This window comes from Peromyscus californicus, unplaced genomic scaffold, assembly GCF_007827085.1.
Source record: "Peromyscus californicus insignis strain IS unplaced genomic scaffold, ASM782708v3 Scaffold_32__1_contigs__length_542415, whole genome shotgun sequence".
NCBI classification, from domain to species: domain Eukaryota; kingdom Metazoa; phylum Chordata; class Mammalia; order Rodentia; family Cricetidae; genus Peromyscus; species Peromyscus californicus.
Genome location: NW_026294543.1, coordinates 425,667 through 444,137, shown reverse-complemented (window position 1 = coordinate 444,137; position 18,471 = coordinate 425,667). Strand labels below are relative to the sequence as shown.

Genomic DNA, 18,471 nt, shown 5'->3' with positions numbered 1-18,471 from the left:
TGTTTTATTTAAGCAGTCCTAGTACTCATAGGGCTTCTCTGTAGTGTGATTTTGTTAATTTATTAACAATGAAGATAGAAAATCAATTACATGAATACTTTAATCAAATTCAACAAGTATACTCAATGTGGAGACTGTTTCATATCTTCTGATTTTATAAGAATGCGGTATCTTATGTCTTCCTTATTCCTATGCTCTCATGGCTTGTTTCCATAAGGACATGTGATATAGCTAGTAAAGGAAGAATAGCAGATAATAGATTTCCCCATTGAATTCTGTTTGACTTTCTGTCCTCATAGACTTGTGGACTAGGGATTAAGGTTTCTCCTTGACAACATCCCTTGACTTTTGACTCTAACTGCCCCACTCACTAAACAGCACAGTCACAACAAGTATATGAGTTACACTAGCTTTACTATGGACAATTTGCTTAATAGAAAGCTTTGACAATATACACATCACCTCTTCACTGTGTGTAACTTTTGTAATATGAATGTTATGAAATAAAAAGACTGACAGTTCTACAGCATAACTCTCATGGTGTTATGATTTTAATGGTGATATGTTTTGGGGAATTGTTTCTTTGACATTGTTCTTAAAAGAATGCCCTGCAAATGCAATTCACCAACCTGAAATTGAGATTTATGTTTTTGTGAGAATTTAATAATCATCAATGCACTTTAAGTGGTACTTATTTACACTGTTGCTTTTGTTTAAAATTTCCAGGACACAATATAATTTCTTCACAGGCTTATTTTTATCAACTTGCACAATAAAATTACCTTGCATGTCTTCTAGAATTTTGAAAATGTTCTTCAGTATTATGATTTTCCCAACTGTATCCTAAAATAGAGTACCAGAAAATTTATATTATTGAAAACATTGTAAATTTATGTTACTATCTTCAGTGAATCTTAGAAACATGCCTGATTTCTTTACGTCACTCTTCTTTCTCAATCAAATTACACAGGAACATCCAAAACCAAGAAAGACTTGCCAGCCTTTTTTAAAATGTGAAGGAAAGTACACTGTCTTACCTATAATAGTGATGTTCCTGTAGGTCTCAATCATCACCTCTTTGTAGAATTCTTCTGGGAAGGATCCAGCAACGTCCACTCTTCCCAAGTGAAGTTGACATGCACATCATCATAAGTCACTGCATTCTAAAACAATCCATACATGTGAACAACAGAAAGTATGATACTGACAACATTGAAAATGTATAATTCTTTGACAGTATATTCATACAATTCTGGTGCTCACTATCTTACTCCATTACATAGTTGTTATAATGTAATCACCAAGTCACTTTAGAAGAATACTGAAGAGGGTGTTCACCTCTCTCAATTCTGTACCCTTTTAAAGGGGAATCTCCTTGCAAGAAAAATGCCAATTAACAAACATACACAGACAAGTAAACAAAACAACAGTACAGCGTACACATGAGAGAAATTGTATGAACTAACTACAAAGAAGAAGTAAAATAGACAAGTGTGTAATCAGGTCCAAGTCAGATTGAACCTAGATGAGCAATTGTCCTTGTGGTAAGATGGAAGAGTAACATTGGGTATATGCACAAATGAGGTATAACTGCATCTTGAGGTAGATTGACTCCCAATTATCTGAGGATATCATATTGATTTCCACAGTGCCTGTATAAATTTGAACCTGTGACAGCAATGAATTCCCTTGCTCCATATCCTTTCCAACATTAGCGGTCCCTTGTGTTATTGATCTTAACCATTCTTACAAGTGTAAGATGAAAACTCAAAGTAGTTTCAATATGCCTTTGCCTGATGGCTAAGGATGTTGAACATTTTTTCAAGTGTTTCTCAGGCACTTTAGATTCTTCTACTGGGAATTCTATTTAGAGGTATAACCCATTATAATTGCATTATTTGGTTTGTTGTATAGTTTCTAGAGTTCTTTATTATCTTTTGTGAGAAAACCCAGAAGCACATAGATGAACATGTTGTACTCACTCATTCATGAAAATTATCTGTTAAGTAAACTACACTCACAATAAACATAGTTAATCACAGTACAATCTACAGATGCATATAGGCTAAGTAAGAAGAGTACCTCTAGGGTATATGCACGAATCTAACTGGGAGAAGTATATAGAATAGATTTTGTGGGTGCACTGGAGGCAGTTGGAGATGGGAACAGGATTGGTCAGGTGAGTAAGGAAGGGACAGAGGAGAAGACAGGGAAAGATAACTGGATTAGGGGAGATTTTAGCAGGAGACATGCACAAAGTGCATTGCAAACTTCATGGAACCTAATAGGGTGATCCTAGTGAGGAGTCCTAGTTATCAAGAATTCAGAGGCTGGCTAGGTAATGATAGCACATACCTTTAATCCCAGTACTCAGAATGCAGAGGCAGGCAGATCTCTGTGAGTTTGAGGCCAGCTTTCTCTAAAAAGCGAGTTCTAGGACAGGCTCCAACAGCTACACAGAGAAAAAACAAACAAACAAACAAAAAGAATACAGAGGCTGAACCAACCATCTTCTGTAACCACACAACACTCCCATTGGTAGGATTGGGACACCAAGCTAGACACAAAACACTCAGCTAACACTTGTCCTGCCTGAAAGATATGCTGGAGCAATGGTGGCTTAGAGTGTCTAACCAATGAATGATTAGTCTAAATTGATGCCCAAGCTATGAAAGGAGGCTCATGCCTTACAAAGCCTAGATGGTTAAGAACTGCAATAGGATGGTCCAGAAAACTAGGAAAGGACCCAGTACAACTGACCAAGAAAAATACAATGAGGTGATGTATAACTATATTCTGTTATAATCAAAGATTTGTGCCTAGCCTAATTGTCATCAGAGAGGCTTCTTTCAGTAGATGATGGGAGCCCATGCAGAGATCCCTACCCAAACATGAGGATGAGCTCTAAGAATCCTGTGGAAGGAGGGAATGAATATTGTAGGATACAGAAGGGTTGTGAAACAAGGAGATCTTGGCCCATAGAATCAATAAAGCAGGGTGCATAGGGGTTCAGAGAAATTGAAGTGGCAATCATGAAGCCTGTATGGTTCTGTGCCAGATCATCTTCATACATTCTATGGTTGTTTAGCTTGGTGTGTTTGTGGGACTTATAATTGTAGGATTACTGGTGTCTGGCTCTTTTGCTTGCTCTTGGGACCCCTTTCCTCCTATTGGGTTACCTTCCCCAGCCTTGATATGAGGGTTTGTTCCTAGCCTTATTGCACCTCTTTATGAGGTGTTTGGTTGATATCCCTGGGAGGCCTACTATTTTCTGAAGGAAAACAGGGTAGCAGTGGATTTGGAGGAATGAGGATTTCAGGGTGGTGACTAGAAGGAGTGGAGAAAGGAGAAGGAAGCTGCAAGTTAGCATGTATTGTATGAGAGAAGAATATATACCAAGAGAAAAATAAAAAGGGAAATGCATTTAATCTTAGTACAATGATCCTCATAGTCTGTAACAGCCCCAAACAGCTCACATGTCCAGTTTCTTTTGACACTCAAGACAATCTCTTGCCTGTCACATCTCGTACAAATCAAGAGACAAGGATTTCCAACAAATAATGGCACAGTATATATTCCCATTCATAAAATAAGGAATGTGACTGTGTTCCTAGACGCAAAACAAGAAGACATCCCTGGTTCATGTGCATGTCACACCAGCCAGGAGGTTAGGTAGCCAGGCCACCAACCCATGAAACTTCCACCATCCCCACATACCCACAGACACAATCCTCCACCAACCATATAGCTGCCACTCCCAAATCCATGTCCCCACCCAAAATTGGATGGATATCCTCTGCTCAAAGGCAAGCCACACCAGCCAGTAGAGCAGGTAGACAACCTGAGGTAGAGATGCCCTGCTGGACCAGAGGCAATGCCAGCCACCAGAAAGCCATGTAACCTGCTATCTTTTGGACGTCCTGCAGTCTTTCAATAATCCCCTAACAATATCCTCAATCCCACTTCTCTCTTCATCTCTGTGTTGTTGCCTCAAAATTGGGTTGAATCCTTTCTCTAACAAAGGACACACAATCTGCCAGATGTCTATGTAGGCCACCTGCAAATAGACCTCCCCAACTTTCACAATGCTCCCCCAACCCTATCCCCAAACTTCCTCTTCTCCTCCCTTTGGTCATCCCCAAACTTGGGCAGATACTCTCTGCTGGAACAAAGGTAACACTGCAAGATTTCAAGGCCCCAACTTTGGATGAGAATCCCTGTTCAATCATAGACCACAAAGAAGAGAAGAACAAAGAGCAAATAGAAACTAAGAACTAAAACACCCATCCAAAAAAGACAAACTGAGAAATCAGCACCAACAGCCACAATCACCTCAAATCCAGATACCTGGACACCACCATAAGAAAATAATCAATATCAGCTGGTACAATATTTCACTACCAGATTCCAGCTATCCTACTACAGCAAGCCCTGGATATTCCATCACAGGTGAAGGACAATTAAGACAAACTTTAGAAAGTTGATAGGAGTTCGTAAAGAGGAAGTGAATGAATGTGTTTAAAGAAAGCAGAGAAAGGATAAATCTAATATTGGAAAAAATTAACAAATCCCTTAAAGAAAATCAAAGACAAGCAAACAGTTGATGGTAATAAATGATCTCTTCAAGAACTGATAATGGAAATAGAAGCAATTAAAAAATGCAAACTGAAGAAATTCTAGAAATGAAAATCTAGGTATTTAAACAGGAAATACAAAGGCAAGCTTCACCAAAGTAATACAAGACATAGACTAGAGAATTACAGGTTTTAAAGTTATGATAGAAAATATGGCTATATTGATGAAAGAAAATGTTAAATTGAAAGATTTCCTGAAACATATGATCCAGGAACTCTGCAACACTATTAAAAGATCAAACCTAAGAATAATAGAAATAGAAGGAGGAAAATCTCAGTTCAAATCCCAGAAAGGATTTTCAAAAAAACTTTCTTAAATAGAAGAACAGAAGAGAACATAGCCTAGATAATCTATTAAGCAGAGCTCACAGGGGCTCACAGAGACTGAAACAGCATTTACTACCTACATGGGTCCACACAAGTTCCTCTACATATGTGTTACCCTTGTATAGCTTGGCGTTTTAGTGCAACTCCTCACAGTAGAAGTGGGTGGTGTGTCTGTGACATCTTTGCCTGCTTTTGAAATCCTTTAACTCCTACTAGATTGTTTCATCCAGCTTTGATATGGGGGTTCCTGCCTAGTCTTTTTGTCACTTGTTATGCAGGGTTTTATTGATAACCCTGGGATATCTGCTCTATTCTGAAGGGAAAAGGAGGAGGACTGGATCTGATGAAAAAGGAAGAAATGGAGAGGAAGCAGATGAGTAGAGGGAGGGAAAACTGCAGTTGGGGTGTATTGTATGACAAAAGAATAAAAAAAGAAAGATTGAAATGTGAACAACAGCAGCACTGTGAGCTCCACATCTCTGGGTTTCATCATCAGCCTTGGTTGAGTCCTTGTGCAGCTAGATTCAGGTCTGCTGTTTCCCGGGACTAGGTCCAGGGCTGCATATGATCAGGGCAGGTGACACTCCATGAACACCTCCTTCAACTCCACAGATATTTGAGATAGGCAAGAGAAGAGCAGTGGTGGTGCACAAGGCCTGTGAGATTTTGCAGCCCTGCATTCCTACTTTCCCTGGGCCAAGCCCACAAATCACCTACTAAACACACCCTCTCCCTGAGGCAAACTCATCAGAAATTCCTCCAGTCCTCCCCTCACAAGCACAGCAATCTCCAGTTGCACCCTGAGGCAAGTCCCTCACAGACACACCCACAGAACATGCTCAGAGACATTCCTCCTCCCTGGAAATAACCTTCCAGACACTTACTATTTTTAGCCTGACTCAGAGTATATTCAAATCCTGTAGTGACCTCAGTTTTTGGGAAAGTAGCAGAATGGGGCGTACGTGGCAGCTAAACTGGAGAGCTGCTCTAAGATCAAGGCCAGAGGAGACAGCAGGGCAGCCCATCCACTACAACCACAGGGTTCTGGAAGAGGAGACCTGGACCTCCAGAGCTGCATTCATACAGGAGCTGGGAACCTAAAACCACAGCTGACAAAGTAGACAGACCCTGAGCCCTGCAAGAAGATCTCATGTGGAAGAGAAAACATGGCCAGTAGATAGACTAAGAGAAGGTTTGAGGGGATCTAATGAATCTTCTCCCTAGACCAAGAACTATGGGAAACTAATGACTATTGAGAGGGAGAATTGTTTTTCCCATGGATTAGCCTCCTAGTTGGTTATCCAAAACAAAGTGGAGTGCACTAAAATCATGTAAATAGAAAAAATACCAAATGGACTCAGCAGCTCATATTTATGTGTATAGACATATAAATATATATGAAATAGTAATATCTATTTCATATATATAGAGTGATTGGGGGAATGTAGCAGGCTTTAATTTAGGCCAACAACCAGCTCCCAAATCATGACAAAAAGACTTCTTATTAGTTATGAATGCTTCCTGTCACATGGATTATGGTGCAAGATGTGAATTGTGCTCTATCCACCCACCCAACACCATGCACACAAGAGAAATTTCTGCAGATCAGAAAGTGCCTTTGTCCCGGGAACTAAACTTTACCAAATCATACCATTATAGCTGGTTATAGCAAAGTTAGAAGAATTCTAATCATTTATTGCTGAAAGACAATCCATATCACCAATTTTAACCAGTTTCTAATCCATTTGTAATATTTATAAGGCCAACCTGAATGTGGAGTGCAATGTTCTGAACTTCTAGACACCAGACCTTCAATTTTCCAATTTGTCTTCCCACTACACACTAAGAACTTGGCCATGTGTGCACACTGGACAGTGATGTTATAAGCATATCTTCCCATATAGGGCTGCAGAGTCTCTACATACCCAGGAAATCCATACACAGGAAGGCTCAGAGGACAACGACTACGGCCCATGTCACCACATGGACCAACAAAACCACAGTCTGGATCATGGTTCATCCAAGTCCCAGCAGAAATGACAGCTCAGCAGACCTGCTCTGAACATGCTACACTCACCATGGCATGGCTTATGGACTTCCTTACAGCTCCCTATAGCAGAACAAGAGGAGAATCCTGGAAAGAACCTGGAAGCTACCTCCTGCTGCTGCTCCTGATTGTTAACACTCCCCAGAATCCCTCATCAGCTAAGACCACATGGCTGGGCTTCAGGACATTAGCAGTTTCCCTACTGGGTGAGCAGAGTTCAAAGGACTCAGAGAGAAAAAACATTTTTGGTGTTTTTGAGACTAGGTTTACTGTGTAGCCTGGGAACTCCTTCTGTAGGCCAGGCCAGCCTCAAACTTGGGTAAATCCAACTGTTTCTACCTCCTGAGTGCTTTTGGTTAAAGAGTACATAGACATCAAGCAGCTGAACGTGGATTTCACCTCAAATGATCCAGATGAAAGATGGATCTTTTTTCAAAACATTCAAATAAATTCATCACAGGTATACAAATTCTTAGAGTTTTAGTTACTTCCACAAGGAGTAGGTGTGACTACCAAGAATAGCCCTCACAACAGCCAAGAAAGAAGAAATGAGAAAAGTTATTACCTGCAGGAGGCAGGGAAAACATGCTTTTTCTAAACAAAGGAAGTATGTGGATTTTACTTAGGAAAGCTGGACATATTCATGTAGAATTCTCCCTATTCCTAAGCAGGCAAGTGAACAAATCCATTTCTGAATATGATAACAATGTAAAAGCAGAGACATTTAGGGGTATTCTTAATCCCATGTCATGCAGAAATGTATGTAAATTATAAAAATGATTGGAAAAAATTGTCTCTGGCATGCTGAAAATCAATAAATCACACAGTAAAATAAATATTGCTCTGAAGCTTATGCAACCTATCAATCTTGATGTTCAATCTATAAGATAACTCTACAAATGCTATTCTCACCAATAGAAAAGATAAAGAACACAAATAAAGGAAACTTCAAGAAAAAGACACTTAACAGCCCTGTATACTCTGCTCTTAAATTTATAATTATGATGACTTCATATTAACCTCAGAATGAAGCTGCTTTTGCCTCTGAGCAGGCTGGATCAGTGGAAGGTCACAGCACCTTCCATGCAAGATCCTAGAGAAGTCATTTTAACTAGCCCTGGCTGCTGTCTGTCTCAGGGCTGTGACATTCCTGTAGAAAATTCCATTGTTCACTTTTTGTAACCTTTAACAAAATGAAATTTTATGAGTGTTGTCCATGCATAAGTCAGTGCACAGTACTTAGAGAGTCTGAAGAAGGCAGCAGATATCTGGGACTGGAGTTACAGCAAATTGTTAGCTACCATATGGGTTCTAGAAATGGAACATGAGTTCTCTGTAATGACAGCCAGTGCTCTTAATTACTGAGCCATGTCTCTAGCCCCTCTTTTTATTTAGAATTTATTTCCAAAAATTGTTTCTCATAAAATTGTCAGTCAAAAACCACTGGACCTAGCTATACCACTCTTGGGAATATACTCAAGGAATGCTCAATCTTGCCACAAGGACAAATGGTCAACTATGTTCATAACAGTATTATTTATAATAGCCAGAACCTAGAAACAACCTAGATGACCCTCAACTGAAGAAAACATGGCAAATATAGACAATGGAGAACTACTCAGTAGTAAAAAACAAGGATATCATGAAATTGGCAGGCAATTAAATGGGCCTAGAAATTATCATCCAGTTTTCTTCTTGAGAAAAGCATGGTTCTGCCAGAAGGTCAATATGATACCAGGTGACAAGTATTTGAAAACTAATACCTGTTGTATTAAGGACTAGACTGATCAAGCAAGGCTTTCATTTAGGCCCTCAGACAAGGAAAAGGATCATTCTTGGGAGTGCAATGAACAGCCTGGGGCTTAGGCCTTGGGAGCCTAGGCCTAAGTGCCTAATTTATTGACAATAAAACAGAGCTCCTTCCATAAGATCAGGAACATGTTTGGGGGAACTGGTAATGGTCTAGAACCAGGACTTTATGGTGGGGTTGCTTCAGATCCCACACGGAGCTATGGATATCAGTCCCAAGACCACTGATGGGTTTACTCAGTGATGATCTTGAGATATCCTGTGTTCCCCTTTGCAGCATTGTTTGATTAGCCTCCTCCTGAGTCTGTCCCACTGTATTGTAGTTTTGGCAGACTTCCTAGAAGTTCCTCTTTTCCTTCCATATCCTCCCTGGAAATAGGTGCTATTCTTTTTAAGAAGCTTACATGGCATGCAGTACAGATTGTGCAAGATCTCCTCACACCAGCTTTTATTTTTTGTACCTTCCACTTTTCCCATCATTCTCACCCACTGTCATCTTCACCCCAGCACAATGTCACTAAAGAATGACCTGCTGTTTCAGGTGTCTGGTCTATTTAAGAAACAATTCTGGGAATATTTTTGCTGTCTAATTCACCCAACTGCCCAAATGGCTAGACCTACAAGTTGTCTATCTTTGTTTAAATTGTTCAAAGTGCAACCTGGAGCATGAAGCTAAAAAACACAAGGATTCCATTCTGTTGCTCTCCAGGCCAATGATCTCACTGTTCTCTCTACTATACCTTTGAAATTCTTAAATTAAATGACTGTAGCAACTTAGAGTTTTAAAATTATCCATTTGAGTCATGTAGTTGACAATCCAATGCAGTCACCAGGAAAGGTTTTGCATGTGGAGCATTGCTTCTCACTTCAAACCAAATAGCAGAATTAGTTTATTGTGCACACTGCAGGGGGAAGCAGGGTAGGTAATTAGCAGCTGGAGTCACTGTTATAGAAAAGGACCTGATTATAGTAGCAAGAGTTATTTTATAATTTCCCATCATGATTTAATTTATGTTACATGAATTATCACAGACCAGATTGTGTTAGTGTGGAGTTTAGGAAGGTTATTTTGAGCCAATAAATATTGAATTTGCAATTAGGAAACTCTCCTATGCAGATATGTCCAGTCTTGCTTGAAATACTTATGTCAGCTCAAAGGTTTGAGAAACAGACCTTTAACAGTAACTGGGTGTGTCAAGTTATAAATTTCAGAAGCCAACTTATGTATATTGGCAAGATCTATCTATCTCATATTAATGACATTCCCTCTACTAGGGAAGGACCTATTCTTTTTAAAATCTATATTGCCATTTTTTATCTTAAAAATACATTATTTATAACATTTAAAGATGACTTATTGGTATCATTTTAAATACTTTCTTTTAGTACATTCCTGCTCTTGTCTCTATTTGTTTCTGTTCTGCAATGTCTCTAGGTAATCAAGAGCTTTATTGCTTTTCTCTCAAGTCATGGTGATTATTGATATTATTTCTGTGTAGAGCATTGTCTCCTTTAGTTTAGGCTTGCCTCATTCTTGTAATTGAGAATTGCATTGAACACCTAATCCTTCCTCTGCTGTCCAGTGCTGGGAAAATAGTCCTGCAACTCCTTCCATTCTGGGCCTTGACTGGTCAGTCATAAGGAAAAGTAAACCAGTAAATGAGCGATCCCCAATTTCTCTGTCTTTTATGGGGAACTTATAAATGAAGAGGAACCTCTGCAAGAATGGACTTCATTGACCAACTTTGAAGCTAGTGGAGGCACAGTGCAAGAAGGGAGAGGTAGGGTGGGGGTTGAGAGATTTCCTACTTCAACAATACTTTAGACTAGCAATGAGGAATTAGGTAATCAATTTTAGATGTTCCATAAATGTCCTGATTGTCCATTTCTTGGGGTCCACAGACAAGGGCAATCAAGAATCTGGATAAAGGACTGATCTTATCATGAAACCCAATTGCTATAGTTACAGTACTTCACTCATAATAGATGTGGGTAAAATGTTGTGGCCATGCCAAATGGAACTGTTATTTTTCAGGCTTTAGATATACACCCAGAGATAAAAGCTTTGAGAAATCTTTCATGTGCTCTAATACAAATCCCTAGACTGTGGAGCACATGGTCATAAAGTCTGTGTCAACTTCACAAAATAATTTTTGGAGATCATAACTGCATCATATATACATTCTCTTTCCTGTCTCTAAGGAGAAGATCCATAAAACATTTTTGCATTTAATATTTGTGTTTTAGAAAAATCATTTTAAATTTTTTTCAGTATCGTATAAAGCTGCAACTATTGAAGACACTGAAATTTTAAAACCTTTTTAGGGTTATAATAAAGAACTTTAATGTTTTTCTGTAATAAAAACAGACCTTGTTTTGATTTTTTTGACACATTCTTTCTATGTAGGCCTGGTTGTCCTGGAACTTACATGTAGATCAGGCTGACCTTGAACTCAGACAGACTCTCCTGTCTCTGATTCTCAAGTGCTGGGAAGGAAAGCTTACACCAGCATGTCTGGTCTTATTTAGGTTCTCTGAAAAAGTCTCAATATGTATCCTTGGTGGGCCTAGCATTGCTGAGTAGAGCAGGTTGACTTCAAGCACAGAGATTTGTTTGCTTCTAAATCCAGAGTCCTGGAATTCAAATATATGTTGCCATACCTGGCTGAGGTATTTTTATATGGCTACTAAATGTCAGTGTTGGTTTTGCTTTGAGAAAGTATAACAACACATGTGGGCTAAAAATTGGGGGCCTGATTTACTTATTTTGAAACCTTCTCCCTAGCAGGCCAGGATGACCTTGAAATCTACATTGACCTGAGGATGCCTTTGTCTCATGCTCTTAGCCCCTCACCAGCCAGTGTCCAGTTTATGATCTATAAATATAAAATATGAAAATGTTGCTCCTTTTTTCACATTGCCTAGGTTTTGATTCAGAGATGAAGAATATTGTCTTTCATTCTGTCTGTGTTATCTTTGTTTGATTTTTGTCCTTTTTAACCCATGTCTACACAAACTATTTATAAATTATTATTATCATTCAGCTTTTATTTGAAATAGTTTTGTGCTTTTAGAATTATGATTTTTTGTGTATCTTAGATTGCTTGTTCTAGATAATTTCATCATGGAGTAAATCCCAGGCAAGTCTCATGCTAGGCAGTGACTCTACCACTGCAGCGCTTTCTTCCTTAGGAATTCTTGTTTGATGTATGAAAATATTTTTCTCTCCTTTCTTTTTTACTTTTTTTTGTTGTTTTTTGGTGACAGGTTTTCCCTGCACAGTTTTGGTGCCTGTCCTGGATCTTGCTCTGTAGACCAGAGTGGCCTCAAACTCACAGACATCCACTTGGCTGTGCCTCCTGTGTCCTGAGATTAAAGACGTGCACCACTGCCGTGTGGTGTTAAAATATTTTATCTTTCATTCAGTCTCAATGAACAGATCTTGTCCTTTGCTTAATGAATCTTGTGGATTAGTTTTCACTTCATCTACTTTTCTTACATTAAGATAATTGTGATGTATCATGACTTCATTTCTTGGTTTTTAAGGCTTTTTGTTTCATATATGTAGCTAGAGTTTTCCTGCCTGACTCACAGTCAGGACAAATCTCTCTCACCCGCCAGTCCCACAGCCATTCAGACCCAACCAAATAAACACAGAGACTTATATTGGTTACAAACTGTATGGCCGTGGCAGGCTTTTTGCTAACTGTTCTTACAGCTTAAATTAATACATTTCCATGAATCTATACCTTGCCACGTGGCTTGTGGCTTACCGGCATCTTCACATGCTGTTTGTCATCATGGCAGCTGGCAGTGTCTCTCTGACTCAGCCTTCCACTTCCCAGCTTTATTCTCATCCTTGTCCCGCCTACACTTCCTGCCTAGCAAAAGGCCAATCAGTGTTTTATTTATTGACTAATCAGCAACACATTTGCCATACAGAACATCCCACAGCACATATATCCATTTTTGAACAAAGACTCATGCTTTTCTTGTGGATAATGTTGAGAGTGTGCATAAGAAAGTGTCAATCATCTTGTCACAAAGCCTAAAAACTGTTGTAGCTACATTACATTTTCCCTGTTTTTAAAATTATAATTAATGAGTTAATCAATATATCTGAGCTAGTTTTGCTGGGTGACTTTCCTTGAATTCATCTATATAGACCAGACTGGTCTCACATTTGGGGTAATCCTGCTACATTCTGAGAGCTGGGATTAGAGGTGTGTGTCCAGTAAACTATCATTTATCTTCCAGTCATTTTCTCCCCTCATAAATGTCTAAATAAATGATTGTATATTCCAGCAAATGTGAAATCTGCTAATAAATGTAGCTCTTGCAAGTAGATAATCATTGGAGTAATGTTTTTTATTCTTCACTTGGAAGTTGGCATTTTTTTTGACAACTTGTAGGAACTTTATTTTCCTTCCACCTTTTTTCCCTTTGGTCAGGTGTCTGCAGAGGAGCTCAGGACCACTCAGTCATGGCCTCAACACACTCGGTGGCCTGCGCTGTAGGAGCTGCTGACCAGTCCTCAGTGTCTGGCTGGGCACTCCACTCTTTAGTAGGGAACTGCTGGATGGGTACAGAGGGCACATGGACACCCTCAGACCAGTCTGCCACCTCTGGCTGAGCAGCAGTGAACTCAGGAGCTGGTGCCGTCCATTCACCCTGGAATTTCTCCTTGGTCACAGCCTTCTCAGTAGTGGCCTGTTCCTCCTTCTCAATCTCCCCTGGGTCTCTGTAGAAGTAAAGATCAGGCATAACTTCACATGGGTGCTCACGGGAGATAGTGCCACGCATGCGGAGTACATCCCAGGCCAGCATCCACCACATCAGACCCACTGAGTGCTCTCCCTTATTGTGGAATGGGAAGGCAATGTCCACGTAGCACAGAGGAGAGTCTGTGTTACACAGAGCAATGGTGGTCAGGTTGACATAAGATGCCTCTGTGAGGGCCTGGTGGTCAGCTCTGGGATCAGTCACCACTAGAATCCGTGGCTCCCTGAAGGCTCCTTGGATCTGGTTAGGGAAGATCCCAGGGGTGAAGCGGCCAGCAATTGGAATAGATCCAGTGGCGGCAGCAAACTTCAGCACAGCTCACTGCCTGGTGTTCCTGGAGGAGATGACACTGACATCAGCAGGGTTCTCAATGGCAACAATAGCACGGGCTGCAAGCAACAGCTTCTCCCAGGTACTCTTCAGATTTATGATGTAGATACCATAACTTTTTATTTTGTAGATGTACTGCTCCATCTGAAAGTCAAGGTTGGTGCCACATAAGTGGGTTCCTGCAGCAAGGAATTTGAGGACATCCTCCTCCTTCATCTGCAGGACATCAAGGGCTCCAGACATTGTGTAAATTTCCCTTTAAGTTATGATGGGAATCAGGAACAACATCGTATGAACCCGTCCCAGAGTAGCGCGGAAAATTGGAATTTGTCATTTTTGAGTTCAATTACTTAAATTCAGGATATGTTTTTAGTCCTATGGAATATGGAGACATTATGTGTGTTTAAGTGAGGTTATAATTACTTTTCTATAACAGAAACAATATACCAGGATGGTCCAGACAAATAAAAATTAAGAATTAAATTTTTCCTGCAGTCCTTGATTATGTTCTTCTAGGCACCTGAGAACAGGTTGTGCTCCTTGTAGGGAAACTCAGTGCCTTGCTCTGTCACAGCTCTAGACCTGCTTAGCCAGTGTGACTTTTAGGATCAGTTTGGTGTTTTCTGTGAATGTAGGGGCCCTGGCTTAAGAAGGAGGTGAACAAAAAATTAAGCATTGCCAGAATCCAAGAGAGCTCCTTGTCTCTAATTCAGCCTAGTGAAACTATGTATTCAATCCTGGTGCTTTTTTATACACTATTGCATTTTTATGTTTATAGCCCACACCACATGTAGCCACAACTGCCCCACATTTTTTCTTAGCATGTTTCTTACTAGAAGATAGTAGCTTTAATTTAAGGTTTCCTATGTTAGTACTTTGTCTACATGTATGTCTGTGTATCACTTGCATTTCTGGTGCCTATTGAAGCCAGAAGTGGATGTCAGATTCCCTGCAACTGGAATTAAAGATGACTGTGAGCTTTTATGTGGATGCTGGAAATGAAATTCTTTCCTAGGGTGCTCTTTGCTACCTAGCCTCCCTGGAGCTGTGATTTGCAGTCTGGTTATCCTTTGGTTTATATCTAGTATCCACTTATGAGTGAGTACATACCATGTTTGTCTTTCTGAGGCTGGGTTACTTCACTCAGGATGATATTTTCTAGTTCCATCCACTTGCCTGTAAACCTCATGATGGCGGGCTGGAGAGATGGCTCAGAGGATAAGAGCACTGACTGTTCTTCCAGAGGTCCTGAGTCAAATTCCCAGTACCCACATGGTGGCTCACAACCACCTGGTGCCATCTTTTGGCCTGCAGGGACACATGCAAGCAGAATACTATATACATAATAAATAAATAAATCTTTAAAAAAAAAACTCATGATGTGATTGTTTTTTTCTGCTGAGTAGTACCTCACTGTGTATATGTACTGCATTTTATTTATCCATTCTTCAGTTGAAGGACATCTAGGTTGTTTCCAGGTTCTAGTTACAACAGATGATGCTGCTACAATCATAGTTGGGCATGTGTCCTTGTGGTATGATTGAGCATTCCTTTGGTGTATGCCCAAGAGCGGTATAGGTGGGTCTTTAGGGAGATTGATTTCAAATTTTCCGAGAAAGCACCATATTGATTTCCAAAGCAGCTGTACAAGTTTTCACTCCCACCAACAGTGAAGGAGTGTTCCCCTTGTTCTACATCCTCTCCAACATAAGCTGTCTTCAGTGTTTTTGATCTTAGCCATAGTTAGTTTTGAAATTGATTCTATGGGACCAGTGGCAGACACTTGAGATGACTTTAAGAGGTATTGTATTGTTCTAATTCTCCAGTGCTCCTTTTCTTATACGTAATTCAGTTTTCTTTTTTTCATATGTGTGTTTGAGTGTGTGTATGTGTGTGTGTGTATGTGCATGTGTTTGTGTAGACTGTGGCATAAGCTTTAAAACTCACAATGATCTTGCTTCCTCTGTGTCCAGTTTGCTGGCACTATAAGAATTCACTGCCACTTTCAGCTAGAAAATTAATTCTTATGTTCTAAGTGTCCTCTTCTTATGGTGGACAGGGAGGCAAGGAGATGGTGTCAGGACCCCTGATAGTGGAGTTACAGATATTAGTAACCATCTAAATGTATTGGGAATGGAAGCTGGATGCTCTGAAAGAATCTTCAATGCTCTTAACTGGTGATTTATTTTCCTACTTATGTTTTCTATTTTTAATTATGTTTCCAGTCCAAGGTAATCCAGTCATGGTTAGACACCAGAAGTTGATTAAAATGTGAATTTTCCAGAGAGGATTAACCTCAGGCAAAGATGAGATCCCTAATTGTTTATCCAATACAACATGGTCAGCCCATTATCTCTATCTGTCTGTCTATCTATCTATCTATCTATCTATCTATCTATCTATCTACCTATCTATCATCTATCTATCTATCTATCTCCAACAAAAGCAGATGGAGTGGGGCTTATTAATGTATTTCAGCATACTTATTCATCTATAGTTAATAATTAAGAAGTTAGAAAGGATTTGGGAAGGGATAGAATGAAGAGATAAAAGGGGAAGAGATAAAAATGATGTAATATCTCTTGCTTAACAATTTATGGAAATTTTAAATGAAAAGGGGACTAGACTGACAGCTCAGCAATTAAGAGAACTGGGTATTTTTATAGAGGACCCAGGTTGCATTCCCTGAACCCACTTGGTAGCTAACCATTTGTTGTAACTTTAGACCTAGGCATCTCCTGCCTTCTTATGGCCTTGTTAGGCACTACACACAGACACATACAGGCAAAACATTGTATACATAATTTTTTTAAAAGTTATAAAAAGAAAAGAATAACATTTTTTACAGTGATGTCATAGTCCTTAGCCATAAAACAAGCCAGGGCTTGTTCAAATGAACTCCTGCTGGTGTTGCATGGAAGCAGCTGTGACCCACTGCTAAGCCAGTCTGCTCAGAGTGAAAAGCAGTTTTGTTCTGAGGTTCATAGAGTACATTATAAACATCTATCTAGGAGCAAAGTAAGTAATGCTGTAAGGTCACTTTTCCTTGATACCTACGTATTTTTGTTCCCTATCATTTGTATCTGTGAGAATTGAGGCAATGGTACAGTTGTCTTTTAGATCAAACATCAAGATTGACAGGGCACATAGGCCCCAAAGCATTCTATTTTTTTAAGACAGAGTTTCTCTGTGAAACTGTCCTGGCCGTCCTGGATCTTCCTCTGTAGACCACGCTGAACTAGAACTCACAGAGATCTGCCTGTCTCTGCCTCTCGAGTGCTGAGATTAAAGGTGTGAGCCACCACCACCCAGCACAATCTACTTTTTACAGGGTCATTGCCTTGATTTTCAGCTAAGACCTTGTGGTACAAGATGAACATGCTAGAGACATTTCTTTCCATCATTTTTATAATTTATATGTGTTCCTGCATAACATTGAGTAAAGAATATCCATAAATGTCCCTACTTAACATTGTGATGATGATCAGAAGTGGATTTGTTTACTTAGAAAATTAAGAATATGCAGAGTGCTACATGAATGTGTCCAAACTCCCTACTAAATCCACATGCTTCCTTTGTTTAGGAAAAGCATTGTTTTGGAAATGACTCCCATGCTCTTCTTGCCTCCTGCAGTTAAGAAATCTCTCTCATTTCATCTGTCTTATCTGTTGTGATGGTTATTCTTAATAGTCAGGCCAACAACCTCTTTATTAATTAAAACCCAAAATATTTGTGTACTCCTGAGAGGGATTTTAATTAAAAGTTTTAAAGTTAAAGACACATCTTTCATATGGATCATTTTAGGTGATAAGATCCACTTTTAGCTGGTTGGTGGCAGTGCACACCTTTAACCCCAGAAAGCAGAAGCATTTGGATTTTCTTAGTTTGAGGCCAGCCTGCTCAACAGAATGAGTTTCAGGGTTACAATGATAATAACCTTTCTTGAAATCACCAAAAAAACAATCAACAAAGAATAAGATCCAACTTTAATCTGGGTAGCAACTGTTGGTGTCAGCCTACATATATAAATGATGTTAAAGTTGGAAGTTCTCTTTTCGCCTGCTTGCCCTAGCTCTTTTTGCCAAGTTTTTTACTTTCCTAGCATTAGTGCCTACTTCCTTAAAATTGTGGTGTATACTGAAGACCAGCTGAGATGTCCAGCCTCATGGACTGAATAACTACTGGACTTTTCAAATTTCCATTGGTAGACAGCCATTGTTAGACTAGCTCTACTACAGCTTGTGAGACATTGTAATAAATCCACTTTGTACACACATGGAGAGATTCATTCTACTAGTCCTGATTATTTATATTCTGATACTGGCCCTTGGCGGCACTCATTGTCCTGACATAAAAGCTTATTCTTAAGGGAAATTTTCACCCACTACCCTCTCTCTCTCCTGCTTTTCACCCAGGAAGTGTGAGAATATTTGGATTCCAACCCCTCTGTGGTGGTATTTTACTTGTACTGAAATGTGATTTTAATTGTATGTTAATAAATAAAGTTGCCTGGGGTCAGAGCTATTAGAGCCATAGCAAGTG

The 18,471-nt window shown here is 39.6% G+C and overlaps 1 pseudogene; it reads right to left on the bottom strand.

The window, feature by feature from the left end:
• Positions 1-13,284: 13,284 nt before the first annotated feature.
• LOC128121183 (40S ribosomal protein SA-like) lies at positions 13,285-14,172 on the bottom strand (annotated as a pseudogene).
• Between the last annotated feature and the right edge of the window lie 4,299 nt (positions 14,173-18,471).